The 11,829-nt window shown below is 38.2% G+C and overlaps 1 non-coding gene across 1 annotated transcript; it reads right to left on the bottom strand.

Moving 5' to 3' along the window:
- On the bottom strand, positions 1-108 carry LOC130983480 (small nucleolar RNA R71). Its single transcript, XR_009087467.1, has one exon. It is a non-coding gene; the product is annotated as a small nucleolar RNA R71 (small nucleolar RNA).
- Positions 109-11,829: the final 11,721 nt, after the last annotated feature.

The raw sequence follows: 11,829 nt of genomic DNA, 5'->3' as shown, positions 1-11,829 counted from the left end.
AAGCTTAGAGTGGAAATCCAAACCTTCAGATAGAAGGATGGAGAATCCCTCTATGAAGCTTGGGAAAGATACAAACAATTAATCAGAAAGTGTCCTTCTGACATGCTTTCTGAATGGAGCATCATAGGTATTTTCTATGATGGTCTCTCTGAACTATCCAAGATGTCTTTGGATAGCTCTGCTGGAGGATCTCTTCATCTGAAGAAGAAGCCTATGATTCTGAGAACCCTTCAATGGAAGAGGTGAATTACCTAGGAGAACCCTATGGAAACACCTATAATTCTTCATGGAGAAATCACCCAAATTTCTCATGGAAGAATCAAGAGAAACCTCAACAAGGTTTCAACAACAACAATGGTGGAAGAAACAGGTTTAGCAATGGCAAGCCTTTTCCATCATCTTCTCAGCAACAGACAGAGAATTCTAAGCAGAACCCCTCTGACTTAGCAACCATGGTCTCTGATCTAATCAAAACCACTCAAAGTTTCATGACTGAAACAAGGTCCTCCATTAGGAATTTGGAGGCACAAGTGGGACAGCTGAGCAAGAAAGTTACTGAACTCCCTCCAAGTACTCTTCCAAGCAATACAGAAGAAAATCCAAAAGGAGAGTGCAAGGCCATCAACATGGCCGAATTTGGAGAGGAAGGAGAGGAAGTGAACGCCACTGAGGAAGACCTCAATGGGCGTGCACCAACCTCCAATGAGTTCCCTAATGAGGAACCATGGGAATCTGAGGCTTAAAATAAGACCATAGAGATTCCATTGGACTTACTTCTGCCTTTCATAAGCTCTGATGAGTATTCCTCCTCTGAAGAGGATGAGTATGTCACTGAAGAGCAAGTTGCTAAATACCTTGGAGCAATCATGAAGCTAAATGACAAGTTATTTGGAAATGAGACTTGGGAGGATGAACCTCCTTTGCTCACCAAAGAACTGGATGACTTGTCTAGGCAGAAATTACCTCAAAAGAGACAAGATCCTGGGAAGTTTTCAGTACCTTGTACCATAGGCACCATGACCTTCAAGAAGGCTCTGTGTGACTTAGGGTCAAGTGTAAACCTCATGCCTCTCTCTGTAATGGAGAAGCTAAGGATCTTTGAGGTACAAGCTGCAAGAATCTCACTAAAGATGGCAGATAACTCAAGAAAACAAGCTTATGGACTTGTAGAGGATGTATTGGTGAAGATTGAAGACCATTACATCCCTACTGATTTCATAGTCCTAGAGACTGGGAAGTGCATGGATGAATCCATCATCCTTGGCAGACCCTTCCTAGCCACAGCAAAGGCTGTGATTGATGTTGATAGAGGTGAACTGATCATTCAAGTGAATGAAGAATCCTTTGTGTTTAAGGCTCAAGGATATCCCTCTGTCACCATGGAGAAGAAGCATGAAGAGCTTCTCTCAAATCAGAGTCAAACAGAGCCCCCACAATCAAACTCTAAGTTTGGTGTTGGGAGGCCACAACCAAACTCTAAGTTTGGTGTTGAACCCCCACATTCAAACTCTAAGTTTGGTGTTGGGAGGTTCCAACATTGCTCTGAGTATCTGTGAGGCTCCATGAGAGCCCTCTGTCAAGCTACTGACATTAAAGAAGCGCTTGTTGGGAGGCAACCCAATGTTATATTTTATCTATTTTCTTTTGTTATTTTTTGTTATTTTGTAGGTTGATGATCATAAGAAGACACAAAATCAATTGAAAAAGCAAAAACAGAATGAAAAACAGGAAGAAAAATAGCACACCCTGGAGGAAGAACCCACTGGCGTTTAAACGCCAGTGAGGCTAGCAGTTGGGCGTTTAACGCCCAGTCTGGCACCATTCTGGGCGTTTAACGCCAGAAAGGGGCACCAGACTGGCGTTAAACGCTAGAAAAGGGCAAGAACCTGGCGTTAAACGCCAGGAATGGGCATCAGCCCGGCGTTTAACGCCAGAAATGGCTCAAAACGTGATTTTGAATGCCACTTGGTGCAGGGATGACTTTTCCTTGACACCTCAGGATCTGTGGACCCCACAGGATCCCCACCTACCCCACCACCCTCTCTCTTCTTCTTCACCCATTCACCAATCACTTCAAACCACTTTCCCTCCCAAACCCACCCTTACATGACCGAACCCTACCCCTCTCTTCACCTACCTCACCATTCATAATCAAACCACTTCTCCCCCCCTTTTGGCCGAACCATAAGCCACCTCCATCTCCTCCTTCTACTCTCTTCTTTCTTCTTTTGCTCGAGGACGAGCAAACCTTTTAAGTTTGGTGTGGTAAAAGCGTTGCTTTTTGTTTTTCCATAACCATTTATGGCATCCAAGGCCGGAGAAACCTCTAGAAAGAGGAAAGGGAAGGCAAAAGCTTCTACCTCCGAGTCATGAGAGATGGAGAGATTCATCTCAAGGGATGCACTTTCCTCCACAAAACTATTGGGAGCAAATCAACACCTCCCTAGGAGAATTGAGTTCCAACATGGGACAACTAAGGGTGGAGCACCAAGAACACTCCATCCTCCTCCATGAAATTAGAGAAGATCAAAGAATCATGAGAGAGGAGCAACAAAGACAAGGAAGAGACATTGAGGAGCTCAAGCACTCCATAAGACCTTCAAGAGGAAGAACAAGCCGCCATCACTAAGGTGGACCCGTTCTTTAATCTCCTTGTTCTTTGCTTTTCTGTTTTTCGAAAATTATGCTTTATGTTTATCCATGTTTGTGTCTTATGATCATTAGTGTCTTAGTGTCTATGCCTTAAAGCTATGAATATGAATCCATCACCTTTCTTAAATGAAAACTGTTTTTATTACAAAAGAACAAGAAGTACAGGATTTCAAATTCATCTTTAAAACTAGCTTAATTAGTTTGATGTGGTGACAATACTTTTTGTTTTCTGAATGTATGCTTGAACAGTGCATATGTCTTTTGAATTTGTTGTTCATGAATGTTAAAATTGTTGGCTCTTGAAAGAATGATGAAAAAGGAGACATGTTACTGAGGATCTGAAAAATCATAAAAATGATTCTTGAAGCAAGAAAAAGCAGTGAATACAAAAAAAGAGAGAAGCAAGCGAAAAAAAAACGAAAAAGGGGAGAAAAAGAAAGAAAAAGAAAGAAATAAAGTTGTGATCCAAGGCAAAAAGAGTGTGCTTAAGAACCCTGGACACCTCTAATTGGGGACTCTAGCAAAGCTGAGTCACAATCTGAAAAGGTTCACCCAATTATGTGTCTGTGGCATGTATGCATCCAGTGGTAATACTGGAAGACAGAGTGCTTTGGGCCACGGCCAAGACTCAATAAGTAGCTGTGTTCAAGAATCATCATACTTAACTAGGAGAATCAATAACACTATCTAGATCCTGAGTTCCTAAAGAAGCCAATCATTCTGAATTTCAAAGGATAGAGTAAGATGCCAAAACTGTTCGGAGGCAAAAAGCTACTAGTCCCGCTCATCTAATTTGGAGCTAAGTTTCATTGATAATTTGGAGTCTATAGTATATTCTCTTCTTTTTATCTTATTTGATTTTCAGTTGCTTGAGGACAAGCAACAATTTAAGTTTGGTGTTGTGATGAGCGGATAATTTGTACGCTTTTTGGCATTGTTTTTAGTATGTTTTTAGTATGATCTAGTTAGTTTTTAGTATATTTTTATTAGTTTTTAGCTAAAATTCACTTTTCTGGACTTTACTATGAGTTTGTGTGTTTTTCTGTGATTTCAGGTATTTTCTGGCTGAAATTGAGGGACCTGAGCAAAAATCTGATCCAGAGACTGAAAAGGACTGCAGATGCTGTTGGATTCTGACCTCCCTGCACTCGAAGTGAATTTTCTGGAGCTACAGAAGCCCAATTGGCGCGCTTTTAACGGCGTTGGAAAGTAGACATCCTGGGCTTTCCAGCAATATATGATAGTCCATACTTTGCCCAAGATTTGATGGCCCAAACCGGCGTTCAAAGTCACCCTTAGAAATCCCAGCGTTAAACGCCGGAACTGGCACCAAAATGGGAGTTAAACGCCCAAACTAGCATAAAAGCTGGCGTTTAACTCCAAGAAGAGTCTCTACACGAAAATGCTTCATTGCTCAGCCCAAGCACACACCAAGTGGGCCCGGAAGTGGATTTTTATGTCATTTACTCATCTTTGTACACCCTAGGCTACTAGTTTTCTATATATATAGGACCTTTTACTATTGTATTTACATCTTTTGATCACTTTAGATCTCTAGATCATCTTTGGACATCTAGTTCTTAGATCATTTGGGGGCTGGCCTCACGGCCATGCCTAGACCTTGTTCTTATGTATTTTCAACGGTGGAGTTTCTACACACCATAGATTAAGGTGTGGAGCTCTGCTGTACCTCGAGTATTAATGCAATTACTATTGTTCTTCTATTCAATTCCGCTTGTTCTTTGTCCAAGATATCACTTGCTCTTCAACTTGATGAATGTGATGATCCGTGACACTCATCATCATTCTCACCTATGAACAAGGTGACTGACAACCACTCTTGTTCTACAAGCATATGAGGCTCTAGTGTTTATCTCTTGGATTTCTGATACACGATGCATGGTTGATCGCCTGACAAACGAGCCAGCCATTCCGTGAGATCAGAGTCTTCGTGGTATAGGCGAGAACTGATGGCGGCATTCAAGAGAATCCGGAAGGTCTAACCTTGTCTGTGGTATTCTGAGTAGGATTCAATGATTGAATGACTGTGACGTGCTTTAAACTCCTAGCAGGCGGGGCGTTAGTGACAGACGCAAAAGAATCGCTGGATTCTATTCCGGCCTGACCGAGAACCGACAGCTGATTAGCCATATGCTGTGACAGAGCATAGGAACATTTTCACTGAGAGGATGGGAGGTAGCCACTGACAACGGTGAAACCCTTGCATAAGCTTGCCATGGAAAGGAGTAAGAAGGATTGGATGAAGACAGTAGGAAAGCAGAGAGACGGAAGGGAAAGCATCTTCATACGCTTATCTGAAGCTCTCACCAATGATATACATAAGTATCTCTATCTTTATCTTTATGTTTTATTCATTATCTATACCCATTTGAGTCTGCCTGACTAAGATCTACAAGGTGACCATAGCTTGCTTCATACCAACAATCTCCGTGGGATCGACCCTTACTCGCGTAAGGTATTACTTGGACGACCCAGTGCACTTGCTGGTTAGTTGTGCAAAGTTGTGTAGTGAATCACAATTTCGCGCACCACCGGGCCTGAGGCCAGCCTTGAGGGCATGCAGGTGGACGGTCGGGTCTAAGTCCTAGATCTCCATAGTGGCGTCGGTAAACTGGTCATGTAGTCCTTCAAGCTCTCGTGCTGACCTTGTTTGATGGTGCCGAGATAGTCCGATCCATGTACATATATTCTCGATGCAGCAAAGTAATCAATGAATGACCTGGCTAGATCTTCAAAGGAGGAAATTGAACCTGCAGAAAGTTTAGAAAATCAGAGTAATGCAGCACCATTGAGGTAAGTGGGGAATGTCCGGCAGAGGACGGTCTCATTGTTAGGACCGTTGAAGAACATCATTGATTGGAACTTCTTCACGTGGGCTCGGGGATCTCGAAACCCCTTATATGGTTCCAGTGCGGTGGGTAGCGTAAAGTTCTTTGGCATCTGGTAATTTGTGATCTCCTCAGAGAAGGGGTTGTCGAGGGTAAGCTTCTCCTTCGGCGGGATGATGTTTAAAGGATCTGTGGTGCCTTGGGCTGAGCCTTTGGAGCTTTCTCCATTGTTCTGCGTTGATAGCTCGGCTATTCTTCGTACTTCTGCCTGAAGCTCGGCGATTCGGGCCAGGAGGTCATCCTGTGAGAGTTGTGGACTTTCCTTGTTAGCCATGTTCGAGGATTGAGAGCCCTGCAAAATAGAGTAGAAGACTGAACGAAGGAAAAAGTGGGGTTAGATGTATTCGGCCCCACGGTGGGCGCCAAATGATTCGTCTGATTACTGGGGTGGCCGAGCTTGAGCACTTCCGAGCAAGCTGACAACAGGATGGAAGAGCTGTACGTCGGCCAGGACCAAACACCGCGGCGGGAATACCTGCAAAAGATACTCCGACGCTCAAGTTAGTGATAGTGAGTGAGAGTAGTTAAATGAATATGAAAACTCATAATAGAACCTGAGACTTAGCCGAGGATATTAGCTCGACTTTATAGGAGTTGTTTAACCATTTACTGTGGATAGGTCCTGATTTGTAGGTTAGGTATGATATTCTGTTTTTAAGTTTGTTGAGCACGTTTCTTATTTTCAAATGGGTGAGGTCGTTACTGTCTGTTTTCGTGCCGAGTATGTCGGCCCGACGATATTATCTGCTCACGTGCCGAGCTTTTTGGGCGGCCGAAGATAAGAATGACGTATCAATAGTCAATTTATACTTTTATACATATTGAATTATTTATTTAAGTAAATTTTTTTAATAAAATATAAAAAGAGTCGATATTTTTTTATTTGATTTTGATAAATAACTTAAATTTAAACTAATAATTGATCTAACATGTAAATACAAAAATAATATATTTATTGATACTTAAACAAAGCTTGACCTATTATTTTTACTTTACTAAAAATATTTCTTATCATTAAATAAGAAAAAGAAAAACACCTTAGAGATGAGATGTTTTCTGCTGAGCACTTTTTTTTTACCGTCTTTAATTTGGACTTTCGAAAGCTTTGATGTAAAAAATATATACATATGTAAAATACTAGAAAAAAGTTATGCCAATCATAACAAGAGACTTTCGCAAATTATTTTACTAAATGTAGCCTTATAATAAATTAAAGGATAAAATATTAAATTGGACTTTATGTTTGGACGTAATCCTATTTTAGTCTTTAAAATTTAAAGTGTTTTATTTAAATTCTAAAAAGTTTCATTTAGTTTTAATGTAGTCAGTCCCACTGTGAGGTCAAAGTTAAATAATTAATAGAATATCTTACATGACAACAATACAAGAACAATATCGATAATTTGGAGAACAAGTACAAGTTCCAAAGGTACAAAATTAATCGTGGATACATCAATACATTTATTTATCATTCTCTTTAGTTCTATAGAAAATATTTCATTTAAATTGTAAAAAAAATTATAAATAAATAATTTTGTACTTTTGGAACTTGTACTTGTTATCTAGATTATCGACCTTGTTCTTATACTACTGTCATATAGGATATTCCGTTAATTATTTAACTTTGACCTCATAGTGAGACTATATTGAACCTAAATAAATTTTTTTTGGATTCAAATAAGACATTTTAAACCTTAAAGATTAAAACAGGATTACGCCCAGATATAAAAGACCAATTTAATACTTTACCCTGAAATAAAAAACGGAAAGAGATAGTTAATTGTAAAATTGAATTTATCAAAATAAATAGTTTAAAGCTTTTATGGGAGATGTGGACGGAATTTAATGATGGAAGAGATTAGAAATTTCGGTGGCTCACAACTAAAATTAGAAGCGAGCTAAGTTGAATCGAGACAGACTAAGTTCAAGCTCAACTCACAAAAATTTAGCATAATTCTTGACTCAGCTTATTTATAATCGAGCCTATTTATAAAGTTCATCAAAAACTCACTATCTAACTAGCTAATTCGAGCTCACGAGTTGACATAAATAACAAAAACATAATTTATAATTTGATATAAATAAAAAGTTATATCTCTATCAATTATAATTTATGTTTTCTATCATATTTATATATGTATATATGTGAATAAAATACAATATATATATATATATATATATATATAATCGAGTCCGTTCATAAATTAATAAATTGAGTTTATCTAAACTCAAACTCAGCTCATTTAATATATGAGCATAAATTTAGGTTCAAGCTTAACTTACGAATTTATTAGCTCAACTTATCAAATTATTAATAAATTGAGTTTGAGTTAACTCACAACTATAGAAATCAATATAAAACCTAAATTGAAACCTACTAAATTTTAATTTTTCACAAACTAGAATTGATATTACAAAAAATTCCAGAATAAATTAATTTCTCAAAATTTTGTTGAGAGACAAATTAATGCTATAATTTTTAAATTCGAATCAACATCCTGTAACTCTTTTGACAATTACTTTAACTCACAAATAATAACCTAATTAACAAATCTATATATAATTTATAAAAATATTAAATCATATTTATAATTTTAACATAATTTTTTGCACAGCACAAGAAAAAATAAAATTAGTTGCTATCAATATCCGTTTTTTTAAATATAATTTAATTAATAGTTGTATTTTTATATATCTTATCTTATCTTTATCTTTAGCTATGAATATATTTTTAGGTGTTTTATGTACAACAATTCTAAATTAAATGAAAACTCTGATTTTCTTTTCTCTCCCTAAGATTTTTTATTAATAAATATAAGTAATAAAAAAAATCCGATGATTTTGCTTGATAGGCTAATAGCAAAATGTGGTTATAGATACAAGTTTTTTTTTTGTGACTAAAAATAACATAAAGAAAAAGAACCTAAGAGAAAGAGTAAGACTCTTTTCTAATAATAATGTCTAAACTATTAGGGGATAGCAACTACTTCAAATACATCTGCTTGTTAAAAGCAGCAGTCTTAGCCATTAAATCAACCACTATATTTGCTGTGCGCTGAATGAGTACTACCGTAACTATCCAATTACACTGGAGCATCTCTTTAATTTTGTCAAGCAGATCAAAGTCAGTCCTAATCATACTGGCTGTGTCTCGCGAAACAAGAAGAAACGCATCAAGATTATCAGTTTCACATATGACCTCTTTGCACTCGCAACTCCAAGCCATAACAAGTCCTCTCCAAATAGCATGAAACTCACAACAGAGAATACTAGAAAGAGGCATACTGGCAAAACAACATTTTATCCAAATTCTCATACTGTCTCTAATAATACACCCAAAGCCAGCTAATTGCTCATTTTCAAAAATGCTTGCATCATAGTTCACTTTATAGACATTCATCGGAGGTGGTTCCCAGTTATATTGCAAAGATGAAGGAGTAATATATTTTTGGGTGGTAATGACATTGGAAAAATCTCGAGCAGCATGTTTAGCCAAGTGAACAATTTTCTCCCTACTCCATGGATCATCTTGATGAAAGATGTCATTGTTCCTGTCCCTCCAAATCCACCAAAAGGCTGCTGCAAAGAGGAACTCATTTTTGTTGAGGTTAGAACGAATCCAAGACACAAAATCCAAACCAGAATCTACAGCGGTCATTCCCAAGTTTAAGCTAAGCCAAATATGACGAGTGATGAGCGGATAATTTGTACGCTTTTCGACATTGTTTTTAGTATGTTTTTAGTAGGATTTAGTTAGTTTTTAGTATATTTTTATTAGTTTTTAGTTAAAATTTACTTTTCTGGACTTTACTATGAGTTTGTGTATTTTTCTGTGATTTCAGGTATTTTCTGGCTGAAATTGAGGGACCTGAGCAAAAATCTGATTCAGAGACTGAAAAGGACTGCAGATGCTGTTGGATTCTGACCTCCCTGCACTCGAAGTGGATTTTCTGGAGCTACAGAAACCCAATTGGCGCGCTCTCAACGGCGTTTGAAAGTAGACATCCTGGGCTTTCCAGAAATGTATAATAGTTCATACTTTGCCCGAGATTTGATGGCCCAAACCGGCATTCCAAATCAGCTCAAGAATGCCCGGCGTTAAACGCCAGAACTAGCACAAGAATGGGAGTTAAACGCCCAAACTGGCACAAAAGCTGGCGTTTAACTCCAAGTGAAGTCTCTACACGAAAATGCTTCAATGCTCAGCCCAAGCACACACCAAGTGGGCCCGGAAGTGGATTTTTATGCCATTTACTCATTTCTGTAAACCCTAGGCTACTAGTTCTCTACAAATAGGACATTTTACTATTATATTTTCATCTTTGGATCAATTTAGATCTTTTGATCATCTTGGACATCTAGTTCTTAGATCAGATCTTGGTTCTTCTGGTTCCCTCTCTGGGGCCGAAGCCAATGATCACTCTTGTTCTTATGTATTTTCAACGGTGGAGTTTCTACACACCATAGATTAAGGTGTGGAGCTCTGTTGTACCTCGAGTATTAATGCAATTACTATTGTTCTTCTATTCAATTCAGCTTGTTCTTATTCCAAGATATTCATTCGCACTCAAGAACTTGATGAATGTGATGATTATGTGACGCTCATCATCATTCTCACTTATGAACGCGTGCCTGACAACCACTCCCGTTCTACAAGCAAACAAGCCTTGAATGTTTATCTCTTGGATTCTTTAACCGGAATCTTCGTGGTATAAGCTAGAATTGATGGCGGCATTCAAGAGAATCCGGAAGGTCTAAACCTTGTCTGTGGTATTCTGAGTAGGATTCAATGATTGAATGACTGTGACGAGCTTCAAACTCCTGAAGGTTGGGCGTTAGTGACAGACGCAAAAGAATCAATGGATTCTATTCCAACTTGATTGAGAACCGACAGATGATTAGCCGTGCCGTGACAGGGTGCGTTGTACATTTTCACTGAGAGGACGGGATTGTAGCCACTGACAACGGTGATGCCCAACATACAGCTTGCCATGGAAAGGAGTAAGAAGGATTGGATGAAGACAGTAGGAAAGCAGAGAGACGGAAGGGACAAAGCATCTCCATTCGCTTATCTGAAATTCTCACCAATGAAATACATAAGTATCTCTATCTTTATGCTTTATTCATATATCATCTATAACCATTTGAAACTGCCTGACTAAGATTTACAATATGACCATAGCTTGCTTCATACCAACAATCTCCGTGGGATCGACCCTTACTCGCGTAAGGTTTATTACTTGGACGATCCAGTGCACTTGCTGGTTAGTTGTGCGAAGTTGTGTTTATACCACGGTATTGAGCACCAAGTTTTTGGATTCATTACGGGGATTATTTGAGTTGTGAAAAGTAGTGATCACAATTTCGTGCACCAAGTTTTTGGCGCCGTTGCCGGGGATTGTTTCGAGTTTGGACAACTGACGGTTCATCTTGTTGCTTAGATTAGGTATTTTTCTTCAGAGTTCTTAAGAATGAATTCTAGTGTTTCAAGGTGATGTTCTTATCATCACCAAAGCTGATTGATTCTCATCAATTTAGCTCTTGAATGTAATGTCTTGCTGAAGCTTGGCTAGCCATGTCTAATTTCTTTAGACTAAAGCTTTAGACTAACATTGCATGATTCCTGGAATTCTCATTAAGAATTTTGATATCTTTATTTTCTTTTCCACTTAATTTTCGAAAAATCCAAAAAAAAAATTACAAAATCATAAAAACCAAAAATATTCTCATGTTTCTTGTTGAGTCTAGTGTCTCATGTTAAGTTTGGTGTCAATTGCATGTTTCTGTTCTTCTTGCATTCATTCATGTGTCTTAAGTGATCTTCAAGTTGTTCTTGATGATTTACTTGCTCTGATCTTTAAATTCTCTTGACTTGAGTGTTTTGTTGTTTCTCATATGCATTCTCATTTTGTTAGTGTCAGTAGTATACAAACTTCTAAGTTTGGTGTCTTGCATGCATTGTTTATTTGATTTTAGTTGCATTTTGATTATTCCTCATTATTAAAAATCCAAAAACATTTTTAATTTGTGTCTTTTCAAGTCAATAATACAGAGAATTGAAGATTCAGAACATACAGCAGAGGAATTACACAGAAAAAGCTGGGCGTTCAAAACGCCCAGTGAAGAAGGGCAAACTGGCGTTTAAACGCCAGCCAGGGTGCCTGGCTGGGCGTTTAACGCCCAAAAGGGTAGTGCTTTGGGCGTTAAACGCCAGAATGTGCACCATTCTGGGCGTTTAACGCCAGGATGGCACAAGAGGGAAGATTTT

The sequence above is a fragment of the Arachis stenosperma genome, chromosome 5 (assembly GCF_014773155.1).
Source record: "Arachis stenosperma cultivar V10309 chromosome 5, arast.V10309.gnm1.PFL2, whole genome shotgun sequence".
Lineage (NCBI taxonomy): Eukaryota > Viridiplantae > Streptophyta > Magnoliopsida > Fabales > Fabaceae > Arachis > Arachis stenosperma.
Note: the sequence above shows the minus strand (reverse complement) of the source record. Positions and strands in the feature narration are given on the sequence as shown.